This window comes from Glossina fuscipes, unplaced genomic scaffold (assembly GCF_014805625.2).
Source record: "Glossina fuscipes isolate IAEA_lab_2018 unplaced genomic scaffold, Yale_Gfus_2 287, whole genome shotgun sequence".
In the NCBI taxonomy this organism is placed as follows: Eukaryota; Metazoa; Arthropoda; class Insecta; order Diptera; family Glossinidae; genus Glossina; species Glossina fuscipes.
Genome location: NW_023998630.1, coordinates 1,997,446 through 2,010,631, shown reverse-complemented (window position 1 = coordinate 2,010,631; position 13,186 = coordinate 1,997,446). Strand labels below are relative to the sequence as shown.

The window sequence follows — 13,186 nt, the reverse complement described above, 5'->3', positions numbered from 1 at the left end:
TTAAAAGAAGTCATATTTATAAATATAAAAAGTTTATACTACAAAAAAAAATATTTGAATAAAAGTAAAAAATGTTAAAGAAAAATTTATTAAGAAAATAAATTATATATAATATGCAAAACAAAAATTTATTAAGAAAATAAATTATATATAATATACATACATACATATATTTATGTATATATTTGTTAATAAAATTACGAAACGGTTTCATATGATTAATTAGCAAAAAATTTTGCAAAATAAGTATTAAAAGCTATTGGTTTTATTAAATGAAAAAATCATTAAAAAATAAAAAATAATTATTTGAGTCTTTTAAGAAAGTGTCGATTCGCCAAAGAAAAGATTTTCCTTAAAAATTCAAAAACAATACTTTATTTCGTCATACATATTAATTTGTGCTTAAAAACTATTCAACTACTTCTTTTTCTAAACTCTATTGTGGATTACTCATTTGGATTACACGCCTAGAATGCGCAACAATATAAAATTTGAAAAAGGTACATTTTTCCCTTTTGTTTTCTATTGGTTTCGTTATATTAAAATTTGTTTTTTTAAAACGTTAAAACGTATTTTCAACGTAGAATGTTTTATATTTTATGAACCGAGTGTTTCATATCTTATGAAAAAACGTCATTTGTCTTGCATGTCGTACAATAATTTTCTCATGCGTTCCGCAATACTCCAAAGTACGCATCAGAAATCCTGTATGGAGAAATGTCGCCTTTCTTTAGCAAAGAGCTTTTATTCGAACTTCAGAGTTCACTCAATCCCCGGTTTCTGGGATACGGCAACGTAGCGATCTCGTGCTTCGGTAAGAGCTGTTAAAAAACTTATGTAATTTCGAGACACAGTTCCCTGCCACTCATTTCATGTGCAATGCATTCGCAAAAATCGCTACTTGTCGACCCTCAGCGTTCCAATTACGATCTTTCGATTATAAAATATAAGTTTCCAAAATGAACGTGCATTTACAGTGATCAACCGATTTTTATACCGTCGCATATAGAAAATTCTGACGTCTAAAAGAGCACAACAATGCACTTTCTGCAGAGAAAAGAGGAGTATATCCATCGGAAAACGTGTTTTTTCTTTTAAAAGCGAATTTTTTTTCTCCTTAATCATGCACTATAGAAGTTTACCAACTAGACTAGTAGTGGTTCTGCTGGTGAAAACGATATCATGGTAGCTATATCGATATTTGCTGTCCAGTGTACCATCGAAAGATCTGTGGGAAAGATAGAGACGTCATTAATACTTGATTGTGTAGTAAATCGAAGTCATTGCAACGATACTTTGCCTTTGCACATAGGTTTCATAAAATTCTGACATGAAAAGAGTGGATAACGAATGGAGGCGTGGGTAATATTGATCGATGAGAAAGTCTCGTTGGAATTTTCATAGCGCCGTTATTTACCTAAAATCGCGTGAAGATTAAATGTAAAATCATTAGAAGAAAGGTTTTGCCTTTTTCATAGGGAAAGAAAATGGTCTCACTTTGAGTAGATACGAAAGAGTTCACGTAAAACCCTTTGTTTATTCTCTGAAACCTCTTATCTTTAATTATTTTCAAATAAATGTTTAGGCTTTTGTTTAAGCTTATAAACATACGAAAGTGAATATTTTTACAATGATTATTTTTGAAATTCTTTTCGAAATAATGACTTTTTTTTGAAAGAAGACAAGCATTGTAAGCAATCAACTGTCAACAAAACTATACAAACTTCTTCAATTTTTCTCTCCTAAGAGTGTTTTCCCACCTCCAAACCTTCCTCTTTTACTCATCGATATGTAATACCGATGTATAAATGTTCATATGTACGCAAAGTTATTTTCTCAAAAATTTCTCGCATTCCTGTTTCGTTCTTTTCACTTTGACATATAGAGCTAAACGTTCTCCTTATTCACATGAAACTCGATTTTCTTATCCCGATATTCTTCTTTCCAGTGGTCAAACATCGCCCATTAATTGTGTCTTGTTTATACTATCCAATTTTAAATATTCACTCTTGGCATTAAAGTAGATCATATGCTCTATTTATTCGTTTGTAGCGGTTTCAAAAAATTCGTAAAATAAAGTATTACCGGTAAGCGTTTCAGTCTAGTTCAAAGCTTAGAAGAGACACATGCCCCCATTAAGTTTTAAAGGTTTTGGTTCGTTCAGAATAGTTAACAACTACAATCACAATCAAGATAACTGCTTGAAATTTAAAAAGCAAAAGACGCAATCTCTTCGCGGATGTATGTCTGATTAGCGGCATTGAATAGTCGCAAAATGTGGGATATCGACTTTGGATTGCAAAACCATTGGAAATTCTTGATATAGAAAATAGACAAAGCCGATCAAAGAACACGCCTACAGTTCATAAGTTACAAAAAATAGGGAATTGTATAGTGTCTATAAAAGAATAGAAAAGTGCAGTCAGGTAAAGTTTGAAATTTCATTGTTTTAGTTTTTGAAATAAAAATGGTGAGTGTAAAATTTTCGGCCATTGCCAAATGTTATTTTCTCATTTGTTTTCTTGTGATTATTGTTATTGTAGACTTTCTGTTATTACTGTTTTCTATTTCTGTTTATTTAATTCTTATTTTTTGTAAATAGTTTTCGTCCCTATATATATGATTTGGTGGGATATTCTAAATGTGTTTACTATTTTATTGATTAAAAAGAAAGGGTCTCGTGGTTTTATGTCGACGTCACTTGGTTCTTAAATGAAAAAGAATTCAATTAGTTTCGGTTCAAACAATAGATAGCTGAGAAAAACGTACTTCCTTCCTCAAGCAGGCCCATATCATCCAAAAACCTGTAATCTATAGACAGATACGATATTATATTTTGCCATTGTTCCATCAGAAGTTCATCTCATATCGGTATGTAAGTAAACTATTTTTTTTATTTGTAAATTTTGACTTTATCCTTGAAGATAGTCTTCTCGACAGAAGTTTCTCAAGTATTTCATTCTCTTTTTTTATGAAACGATTTATCAGCAACTTGAAAATTCGCTTCAGTTTCTGCTCTCATTCTCTCATCCAAATCTATTTAGTAGTAGTAGTAGCAGATAACAGGCGACGTGGGCAAGATCTGAAGAACATGCCACGTACGGCAGAAATTCATACTTCTGTTCAAGTAAAATTTCCAGTTCTTTGAATCACTGTGGGTCAGGACGTTATTCTAATCTGGAAAGTGTCCAAATTTGCGTTTTGCACAATGCAAATGTGCGAGAGGATGATTTCTGACTACCAGTTGGTCATGAAACGCTTTATTAGGGGAAATGCGACTTGGATCTCCCTCGATTACCTTAGTGGTGTGCACAATGAATTCCTTTCGCCGAGCGAAACTGTTAACAACAAATATTATTGAAGTTTGAGAATTACTTTCAAGGCGGCGGAATAGATTTTGAATAATAAATAGTTTTAAAAAAGGAAAAAAAAATTGGTATTCCTTTTTGGAAAGAGTAGAATATTTGCAATTACATAATGGTTGCGGTTGCAAAATATCTCTAGTCAGATTTCGGATATTACGAGTAATTTTAAAATAAGTTGATTGTCAATTTTTGCAACTCACTGGAATTTTAAGCTCTCGTTAATGCGTTAATAGTGTATCTTGTTCGACTGCAACGATTTAAATGATTTTGTTTAAACAATACATTCACGATGTAGAATTTATTGGATATGTGTGCGATAATGGATTACTTTTGCTCAATTTAATATTACTGTATTATATAACATTGAAAGATGGGTGACATAATATTCCATGGGCGCTAGGTTATCAAGTTTATGGAATGAGGTCGAAATACTTTGCGAATGCAACCGCAATAACCGAAGAACTAAACGGGGATTTGGAGTTCTTATGAGGTGGTACTGTATGTTTTACCTACGTATAATGTTCGGTTGTTACATCTTACATCGTTAAAACTTAATAGTTCTCTACCGTCAAGCTACAGTAAAAACCTTCTTAATATGTTGTTAATTAAAAAATTTGCCTAACATTTTTGTAAATTTTTCATTGCTAGTGTTATTGCTTTGATTCACTTTTGACATTATTAAGTATTAAAAAAATTTGCTGTTATTTCGTACGTTTCATTTGTATTCTACGTATGTATGTATTTTTATTAATTTCGGGGAATGTATGACCTTGGAAAAGCTTTATCTAAGTATTGAGTGCAATCAACTTTTTATAGTATGTTGTTAAATAAAATATAAAAAACAAGGCGGCAACGGTGCATTAACAGCAAACCCGAAATTCTCATTCGATATCATCAACAACCAGCACACTTCTCTTATCAACAAAAACTCTCTCTTTTTCTCTCTTCTTAAAACACGTAATAAAAACGTTTAAAGTTTTTCTGTTGACTTTCTCCGATTTTATGCCTTTTTTCACCACTATTATTATTATTATTTTTTTTTTGTTCCAACAATTATTTATTTATTTTTAATTTTTTAATGCTTTTATGGTGCTATTGCCCCCTACTTGACAATGTAACTAATTTTTTGCGTTTTAAAAACAAGGATCGATTCAGTGTACAGTATTCCAATAGTTGAATTCGTATCTTTAATTTCTATTTTGCTTGTTGACAAAAACTAAAGAAAAGGTTGAATAATTCCGATATTTCTAAACTTCTTATTTTTGTATAACCCAATGCAAGTTGTTTTATTTCATAACGTATGTAATAACCTATGTAATAATATACGTTACACCCAAAAGGAAGCTTCAGATACTCTATAAACTACATATATTCTTGATCAGCGTGAAATTCTGATTTGATTTAGTCATGTCTGTCCGTCTGTGTACCTGTGTGGACTGCGTTGTTGGCAATATCCTGGCCGCAAAAATGAAGACATCGCCTTCAAATTTGGTAGAAACATCGGAAGTTTAGTATAGAAAATGGGCCAAATTGATCAGAACTGAAGCGCCTAGTGGCACATAAACTGAACGCCACTCCATTTTTCTTAGCACAGGGTTTTTACTCGTTACTCAATAGTTGGAAAAGTTAGAAGGCTTTTCACATTTACTTTACGAGGGATTCTGCCCTTTACGCGCAAAAATCGAAAAAATCGCCCATGCCCACACAATGTTACAAGTGGCTAAATTATTATTGTTTCACATTTTTGGGGTTTTACGTTTATTTATCATAAAGCAAACTAGACAGAATGTTTAAAACTATTTCGCACATTCCTCAAATGAAGATATATTATCTGCCTAAAAATCGGCCAATTCTAAAATGAATATGCGACCTGGTGCGTTACTCTAACAGAGCCACCCACATCGACACCGAATCGGAATATTCATGATCATAAACCTTTGCTGTGTATATGGTGACATTAGCAAGTTGTAGTCTATTACGAGCTGCTAAAACCAATTGAAGCCATTACTGCAAGTATATCGTTGTAAGAAAGACCAGCAATAGCGGTTAAACGACGCAAAACTATCCCCTTGCAAGACAACGCTCGGCGATACGTTGCAAGAGCTGTCAAGAACACTCTTTTGGGGCTCGAATGGAAAGTTCTGCTGCATCTAGAGACATAGTGGCTTCTGATTACCATTTTGTTCAGATCGGTGCATGATGGTTTGCCTGGCAGACGGTTTCGAAATACAAAAAAGTGCCAAAATAAGTCGATGATTGATTGGATCGCTACCAAAGCGTGTTGTTCTTTCGACGGTATCGGCCAAAAACATGGGAAAAAGTTGTAGAAAATAATGGAAAATATTTTTATTAACACATATTATACCAACTTTTCTCAGCAAATGCCTTTTTCGAGTGAAATGATCAAAATGCAACCTAATAGTTTTTGAAATGAGGGATAGTTAATATAGTATACTAAACTAGTATAGTAGTCGTCTGAATCTATATCTATCTATTCATCTGTTGATTGACAAGAAAATTGCGCGTATTGTGTAGAAAAAAAATCTTTTGTCAACATTGTGCACTTTTTATAATTTGTATTTTTAATATCTTTTTTTTTATTACGCAAAAATTTTATTCGACTTGAGTTCAGTTTCTTAATTCTTACTAATAATTTGTTTACAATATTTGATCGCCAGATAGAAAGCAAAGATCCATTCGCTCGATGTATATACCGTTTGGGGAATTTTATACATTGTTCTCGGTCCATCTTGGAGGTTATTTTACATCGCCCCCCAAGTATATGATGCTTCGACGGTAACATTTTTGGTTCGACTTGACTGATTTTCGAAGATAAGAAGATATTATCGCTCCTGTTGTTAACATTGATAAAGAAGTACAGCATGCACATACATATATAGTCTCCGGTACATATTTCGTTATACTACAGATATTGAACAGATTGTGCTTCATAAGTGCTTCAGTGTCGCTGTGGATAAGTCACTGCATGGATATTTTCAAATCGGTCGAAGAACATGCCCACAGCAACGCGTAAACTGAGAACACCTCTGTTTTTCAAAAGGAATGGAAAATTGGTTACTTGCTCATTACTTATAAACTATAGCAAATAAATGTACAAAACTTTAAACGCATATGGGCGATGTTTAAACTATCCAAAGGACACGCCTATAACGTTCACATGCTTACACGACAAAAGCATTTATTTTGAAAATAAAAGAAATCACCTGTGCCCACTCCATATTATACAGCATGAAAATTTTGTGCTTTTACTTCTTTTGTCTTTTTTAGGATGACGGTGATGGATGTAAAAGATTCGGTCCCGACCGAATTTAACTTTCTTACTTGTTTCTTATCAAACATTAATTAATTTACATACAGACATCTCTTGTTTATCATGTTTTGTAAAACAATTCTCGAAAAATTCTATTTTAACTCTCTTTTGACTTAAATAGCTCCGAGACTTCGTTTAGCAGAAATCTGCTTACGGCTGAACAGAGGTCTGTAAAAATTTTTCTTTTTAGGTCTTTGCTAGTTATATTTAAATACAACTTCACACCCTTATTTAAATATATATTTGCATTGACAATTGCAGGCGTGGATGAAATCGGACAAAAACCTTCCGATTTCTTATGTTTGAAAATAAAAAGGAAAACCATAAAGATTATATTGTACGCGTTATGGACCAAGGATACTTTAAATGAAATATTTTTTACAATTCTTTTGAATGCACATAATACGCCAAAATGCTTCCAAAATATCTAATCGGAACATAATCAACCATCTGAATTTCACTGTGATTCTTTTTCTGCTCTTAAATATGTAATATAAAATTTTGTCATCCATTCAGCGAATATCGCTATGCAGAGAGATAAAGAGAGTAGAAAAGGCAGCGCCTAGTGGGCGTTATACTTTTATCATCTGCACTGAGGTTTGAACTCGGGAATGCGGACTTGTTAGTCGCGATTCTTACCTACTCGGCTACTGATACCGTATAAGAATTTATTGAGTATTCTAGCGAAGTGCTTCGGCCTTGGCATTTTCATTGAAATGTGGCCGAATAGAAAGTATGTGAATAAATGCTTCATTTCAGATTTTTAGAAGCTTATAAACATTTTACAGGGGTTAGTTACTCCAAGTCACCATGTGCGTAACGAATTAGAAAGCTGACAAATTCCGAACTCTACGTGGAAATTGCCAGGAGCTATAAATATTCGCTGCTCGCAATGTTATGAGCGAACATAACATTTAAAGTTTATAGATCAATTTTTCATACAAATAAGTTTTGTTTCTTTTACACGTTATTTTTGATATTAATTTTGTATAGCACGATAGCGTGGAACTGATAATTACAATTTTTAAACGCGTGCCATCCATCGGGCATTCGTATCTAATCTTTGTAGCATTGCTTTGCTTCTACTGAATTCATCTTCCAATTAACAAAAAACATAAGCGTTATAATTAGTGCCTTATAAGATAAAAAGAAAAAAATACTTTAAACTTCTCAACACATATCCTGTTTGAAAAAAAAGCAAAACTGCCAATAAAACAGAAAATTTTCACACAATTGAATATGTGTTTACTACTAAAATGTTATGTGTTGAATGAAGAAATGCAATTGGCATATAAATGAAGTGACGTTTAAAAAAAATAAGCTTCAAAAATGGGTGGAAAAGGTACAAAGAAAGCCGTCCGAAAGTTACCTACACTTACGCTCAATAAGATATGCTTTAAAACCCATTAAAAAAAAAAAAGATAAAGTACTTTAATCCCGTGTTTGGTTTAAACAAGGAAATAGGGAAGGCTAGGCAATCAATCATCTAGCGTCGTTTGATTGTATTTTGTGCACATAATTTTAAATTTCAATTCTTATACAACACTCACGAACGTTAACATTGCTTAAGTTATTAGGCCTGAATGTAGGTAACATCAATGCGGAGGCCAACACCCTATTGATATTCTATTGCCTGCTGCATTTCTTATTTTACACAATAAGTAAAAACAGAAAAGTCTGCTTTCTAGCTGACCATGCGGCCTGAAAGCGAAAGAGCAGTGAAAGAAAATGGAAAAAAACTTGTTCACAGTTCTCGTTGTCGTTACATATTTTTTTAAATACTTTTGGTGGTGCTACTGTACGCCTGTCTAACGTCTATTATATAGGATATTATAATAGCTCTTATAAAAGAACATATTTACCATATTGATTTTTTTGTCTTTTTTTTTCAAACTTTCACACGGATTAAGCGAATGCAAGCAAATCTTGTCATTTCGTTTATGAAATTGGCTTTGGATAAAATTACATGCTACTTTTCAATAAGACGCTTGCTTTTGTCCAATTTTTTTATGCGTTGCTTATGATTACGATTGGTCGTAGTATCAAATCGAAATAACCGGTATATTTTTCCCATTTTTCACCGGATGCAAAACACTAAGCCGATAACCGCACTCCGCAATAGTGGATGGGAACCAAATTTGGAAAATACTTTTGTTACCGTTGTGCTATCACGATGAAGTAGAGGTTTTCATGTTTAAAAGCGATAGTTTCTTTTTGATTGTTTTGTTCAATAGTAACAAAATGTATTTTTTCTCGTTTTGCCTTTTTCAGGGTAGACTACGCGTGGAATAGTCTTGGTTGCGTACATTCAAGCCATTCATAATGATTCCTTTCCAGCTTTGAAGCGTTGCTACCCGGCAAGACGCATTGTTTCAACTCGACTTTTGATTGATACCAGTATATAAGGGCGAATCCTTGTTTTGCCTATACTTGCCTGCCATCGAGGAAATTCACTGGACTTAAATACCTCTACATTCTCCACTCAAACGCTTCTTCACAAATGCGATTGTGAGCGAACGCGGCACCTATATTTGTCGAATCGTTTGTGTATGCAAGCTTTCGCGTAAAATAGTGGTTAGTGGCGGACCCATAGGAAGTTTTTGAGAAGGAACATTTTTTGTTGATGACATATATTTAGAATGATTTTGCTTGAAACGCCGCATCCATTTGTTGTTTTAAAACCTTTCGTGAGAATATGCTATAGGGAGCTTTTCGAAATATTAAATTCTTGGCCACGGTAACGAACTTTCTAAACTCTCAATAACACTCATGATTCAATCTTCCTAAGTTTTTTAATTAATTTCTTCACTATCAGTTAATTTAAATCACTGTTCGTCACTATTTTTCGTGACTTTTTGGAAATCCTGTGTATGTATTTTTATATATGTTCGTTGTATATGCCTCATTCCGAAATCGACCATTCCGTCGATAGAAAATTTATACCTAATATTTGTTTCGACTCAAGGAAGCTACGTGTTGTTACTAAGTTTCGATCGTAGTTTAACTTTCGTGCTACTAGACCGTTTGTAGCCAAGTTTACATAGAATATTTTTATAAAAAACCAACTTCAGCGCAGTTCAATCGAAGGCCATTACATGTATATACACATACTTGATTAGTGCGATGTTCTCGATCGAATTAGCTGTGTCCTGTTCATGTGTTCTTCCTTAGAATTCTAAAAGTTCAAGTCGACATTTACGTTTGTGCAATGTTGCAGATAACACTTTACATAATCCGACCGCAAACCTGGATACTATAGGCGCAACTCTGAGAAATGCTGGAAATTTCAATTTACTTTTTTCGGTGAATCGGCATCTAGAGCTGAGATTTATTTGAAATTTACCAAGCCATCCCGCAAATTGTGAAGAACTGAAAAATTTTTCTATATTTGTTAACAGATATGAATGTTAAAAAGTACTTTGAAGGCTACGATTGTTTTTTTATCTCAAATGCGATTCATATTTCGTCTGAAGAGGGAAATATTGTAAAGTATGAAATATTTCAGATTAATGAGTGAATAATAGAGTTGCGCTTTTATTGAAATGACGGCCGTGACTTTAAAAAATTTGATAAGCATACTTATTATTATTATTATATTAACTATGTTGTCTCCCAAGTATGTCATAGTTTGGTTAAATTTATTTTACATTTCGCTTATATTATGATAAATATGTGCAAAAAATAAATTCGTATGGAAAAGAATGCAAAGTTTATGTCGTGCACATAGTACCATTATACGTTAGTATAGTATGGTTTAATAGTATAGTGTAGTGTACTAGTATTATACTTTGTCTTGAATTGTTGAAAATCTTCAAAAATTTATTAAAAGGCCAATACCACAAGAGTTTGTCTATTGAGACCTAAAATTTGCTTACATTCTTAATTCATTGCGATATACTAAATATGTCGCTCAACAAAAAGTGGGAAAGCGTAAGTTTTCTCCAATTATCGCAATTTGGTGCGTTATGAATTTCTCCTGCCGATTTAAACTGTTTATAAGAACTCTTTCTTGGACGTTGCGCATCGATTGAGTGAAACTATTCGTCCCAATTGTGAGCAAAGAACTATCATCCTTTGCATTACGATAATGTATCCCATCGAACTGCATTGGTTCTGTCGGACGTTTGCGTCAGATACCCAATCCCTATCGTTCGGCAAATGCGTCCTATTCCACTGACTTTGCTTCGTCTGGCTTCCGGTTTTTTTTTTTAAGGGAAACTATATAAAACAGGACGACTGTGGGCAAATATACGCAATTTTCGATGGAAGTGTATTCTATTAACTACTAAAAACTTTGGCTTGAAATTTTGTACAGATGCCAGTTAGGAAACGACTATGTAAGCCTTAAAAAAAGGTATCACTTACTGGCCTTTTGTTCGCACCATTACATTCTCTTAATAAACTTAAGGTATTAAGTTGGCTCAATCAAGCTCATCTAGTCATAGCTTCAAAGTGCATGCAATGTATTCTACTTCTGTTCGTTTCATTGTGGAATGATTTTTGTTTGTTTTCACGAAACATTTTGATGCTAAACTCGTATTAATATTTTTTCATATGTTTAATTTATTTAAATTTCTTCATTATGTATTCATGGAATAATAATTTAATTGAATTATTGTTAAGCAACAGTAAATTGCAATAACAGGCAAAAGAAACTCATAACTGTATATGTATACGTATTACTGCTATGCAAGTTTATCTACTGATCAATAAAACGAAAGAGAGAAACGAGAAAGAACACAATGCTTTTAGATAACAGATGTAGAAGAATTGTCGTTGCCGAATAGCATTAATGTGTTCATTGCTGTTGTGCAGACAACATAGCCGAGTGGGGTATTCACTAAGTAATGTAGATAACCGAATACGTTTACTTGTCTGAACTCAAGTTCTCAAATTTAATGCTTGTAAAGTAACTGCTTCTTATATCATTCGAAAAAAAATTTTTTGTTTATGAAATATTCGACTTTAAGACATATTCACTGACACACATCACATTTTAACTTCTCTTGTTATTTTTTCACTCTTATATAACTTATGGTAAACAATCTAGAAATACTTAGTAGAGAGTCCTGTTAAGTCCCTGATTTACTAAGAAATTCTCAGTTTAGATTTTGGATTTTTCCTTGTTGTATAAGAATTTGACTCGAATACACCTTCTTTCCTTCCCAAAACTCAAACATGTGATAGTTAGTTCAATAAGTCCCAGGACTAAGGAAAAACTTTTTATTGCAAAATTCGAGTTTCGACTTTCCAAGAACGATATAAGCATTCCACCGCCTCAATAGTTTAATCACACCTTGTAGGTGTCCAGCCCGTTCAAAATCATTGATGTACGCACAATATCGTTTAAAATCAGGAAATCAATGGCAGATTGGTGTTTTTGATGTTGGATAGTTGTTGAGTTGGGGCGGTATTTTATCCTATCAAAAATAATGCTTAACCGGCATACAAGATTCGAATTTTTTCATTATTTTCAAAATGACAAGCAAAGCGTCACCAAACCAATTGATCGGAATGACTAGGAATCCTGAGGGCCCATTTTATTTTATATACGTCAGTCCCGAGAGATGTGTTGTTATTTTAAACTACAGTAGTACTTTTCGAAAAGGTGGAATATAAAAGTGGTTGCGGCTAATATACTTTGGAATATTAGAACATTTTCAAGGTAATGCTGTGATCAAAAAAAAAACGAACGCATTATGTTGCTTTTAAAATTTAATTTATTGCTTTTAAAGTATTCTCATTCGGACAAAATACAACTATGCCAACAGCTTTCCAATTGCTGAAGTCGATTTCGAGGTCACGTTTCAAGAGGGCTTCTGGATGTTTTTTTTTCGGCAGCTATCGGTTGCGATTCGAGCACAATCATGCGCCATGCGAAGGTGAACAAAGAGGTCGTGTAACGATGTGAGTTCAACTTCTGTCAACAAAATATCGAAGATGCCACGGGGTGTAAGAAGGTCTATTACCGCGATATATATCCAACCGCTCTCTGGACAACGATGCATAACGTTTTTAAAAAAAAGGAGAAAATAATAAAATTGTTTGTCAACAATTCAGCGGAAGGAATTCGCGATGTATCACACTACGACAATGAAAGACGATGGAGACTTACCGCTCCGCTTTTTCTCTTGGGGTAAATAAATTTTGAGTCAATTTACTCTTAGGTCAAGACCAGACTGACAAGTTCAGTGGTGACATGATCAAAAAGGGTGTGAAGATAAATTCGAATTTAACTAGTAAAGACACCTACCATTTCTGTTAACATACCTCTGTTAACGACTTAACAGAGCTCATGTTAGATAATTACAATTGAGATATAGTTGGTTTGAAAGCCTAATCCGTCCATATTAGAAAAAAGAAAATATTTTTGTGGGCATTTCATGAATCAATATAAAACTACCTTTCAAGCAAACTAAACAAATTCAAATTTTGCTTATGGAAACTATTTTTAACGGTATTTGAAATTTGGTATGTTAGCGAAAACTGC

At 33.2% G+C, this 13,186-nt stretch overlaps 1 protein-coding gene across 2 annotated transcripts in view; it reads left to right on the top strand.

Moving 5' to 3' along the window:
• Positions 1–234: 234 nt before the first annotated feature.
• LOC119642908 (uncharacterized protein DDB_G0283357) overlaps positions 235–13,186 on the top strand; it is a 123,243-nt gene continuing 110,291 nt past the window's right edge. For both annotated transcript variants that reach the window (XM_038042210.1, XM_038042209.1), the window contains exon 1: positions 235–500. The gene's annotated coding sequence lies outside the window, so the exon portion shown is untranslated. The remainder of the gene's footprint in view (positions 501–13,186) is intronic.